Raw genomic sequence first — 2505 nt, forward strand, 5'->3', positions numbered from 1 at the left:
TATATATATATATATATATATATATATATCGCAAGAATAAGATGGTCAGCTCACTGGAGAGTTTGATGAAAATTTCGCGGACCTAAACTTCGAAGTCGCTCTCAACGCTATTCTCGTTTAAGCGGAATAATTTAGTACTCAACTAATTGTTTTGAGTAATCCTTTAATTTAACGTAATATTGTTTTTATTCTTTAATATAATACGCATTAATATGCATACATACTTATATACACACACATATATATATATATATAGATATATAATTATATAATAAACATTCATACATATACACACATATATATATACATTTATTTGTATGCACGTGTGTATGTATGAATGCATGTAATGATGTATGTATGTCTATGCATATGCATATGTATTTCAGGAGTGTGTAAGTTTATTTTGACGAATAAATCTTTGCAAACAAATGCACTCTTCCATACTGCAAATTTGGTACCTCTCCAACAGTTTTAAACCATGCCACTGCGTTATTAATAAATTTGCCATTACAGAACCCAACACTATCTATGAGAGATTGTGAGCGTTAGTTTGTGAACTATTGTCATTAGTTGAGAAAATATATAAGTATTTTCAAGCATGAAATCACGCAATAAACTATTTCTGTCTGCCATTAGAATCACCACTGACAGTTACGATTCATACTTTATAATGCCTAAAATAAATCATCGTAAGTGTATAACTGACTATAATGTGGAATAGTATTTTGTAGAGAATATTGTATTGTAGCCTGTTCGATAACCAACGAAAGTACGTGTCGGGAATCTTCGATATGGTCACGTCACAGTGTTTAAAATGTATTGAAGTAAAGAATCCCTTCGGTCATGAATAACCATGTGGTTGCTCCAAGAAAGTTACCTTCCGAGGCACAAATCCGGGTTAGGTTATTTATAGAAGACCAACAATTGCCCATACATAAGGATGTTATCTGAGGGAAAGGAAAAGATCGAAACAGCTTGGCTCCAGTGATGTCGCAATTGGATCATTGTGAAATGAAATGTTCAAAAGCACAACACACAGCCCGGTCCTGGAATCGAACTTAACACCTCATGATTGTGAGCCCGACGCTCTAACAACTGAGGCATTATACAATAGCAAGTAATTTGTACTTTACACTACAGTTTATACAACCATATATTCTTATATAATTACACGCACACAGACATTGAAACATATCTGTTGCGGAAAAAGCAGCAAAATGTGATAAATGATGAAGAATTGGTGGAGTTAACAACAAAGATATTACCCACATCATACGCTGTTTTCCAAAAAATATCGTCACGGTATTGTCTACCGATGAGACATGATGTTGGACTAAAACACTGTATAATGAAACCTGTGGAAAGGATAACCCTGAAGCAAAAGAAACAAGAACCTGCAGTAAGGTAGGCACATCTAATACGAAGGAATTTGGTCATAATGTCCCAGTAAAAAACCCAATAAAATGTAAACAGAGTAGACCTGACATAATGATTTGTGCTAGAGAAGAGGCTTTGTGTACTTTGTGAATATTCGCTGCCCAGCGGATGCTAACCGAAAGCTAGAGACCACCTTTTACACTCTGGCCTTATCTGCTGTGGCCTAGCAAGCTAGAACGATGACAGAGAGGTCCGCGTCTAGTGGGCTTTATAGTGGTGTGTCCTCGACAGGTTGCCCACCCCGGCTAACGAGAACCATCTGCTCGGAGCGGCCTGGTTATACTGCGTCAAACACCCGGATTTGTCCTCTCCTGTTAGATTAGATCTAGGTTGTACCACGAGGAGTTCAGATTAGAACTTGGGGTTTGCATCATTCAGTGGAAGATTTAGCCGAATATGGGGCTCGCCCAAACCAGCAATCGGTCACTATGAGGACTATGAGAACAGACTATACCACCCACTACTACTTCTAGTCATTACACAAACAGTGGAATGTTGCAGAAATATTGGTAATCTTGAAGTTCAGAGATTTCCCTTTACTTTACGATTTTTATTGTAGCTTGTGGTAGTAGTGGTAATGTTGGTAATGATGTTGTCAGTGTTGGTGTTGCTTATGGAAATGCAGGTGTGGTCTTTGTTTTTTTGTTTTTTGCATGCTTCATTATACTCATAATATTAGTAAAATCTATATCATTGTTGTTGCTGCTGATGTAGTTGATTCCCTTTATAATACAAGCTTTCAATTTTATTTCTAATTTTATTTTACAGTATGGATACACAAGAAAAAAACAAACAAATGAGAAAGACATCAGGAGAATCGAAACCAAAAGAAAAAAAGAAAAATATTTCATATTTGCTTGTTTATTTGCCACATACCGTTTCAACTCGTGTCTCAGTCATATACATATGTTTGAAAGTAAGCAATACCCGGTGCACTGAGCTCAAAGAAGTCATGGAAATAAAAAAGAAAAACATTTCATAACAAATTTAAAATACTAATTCACAAGAACGATCTTTCATGCATAAAAACGAACATACATTTGTAATATATTTATATATATGTATATA

This window comes from Octopus bimaculoides, chromosome 12 (genome assembly GCF_001194135.2).
Source record: "Octopus bimaculoides isolate UCB-OBI-ISO-001 chromosome 12, ASM119413v2, whole genome shotgun sequence".
In the NCBI taxonomy this organism is placed as follows: Eukaryota; Metazoa; Mollusca; class Cephalopoda; order Octopoda; family Octopodidae; genus Octopus; species Octopus bimaculoides.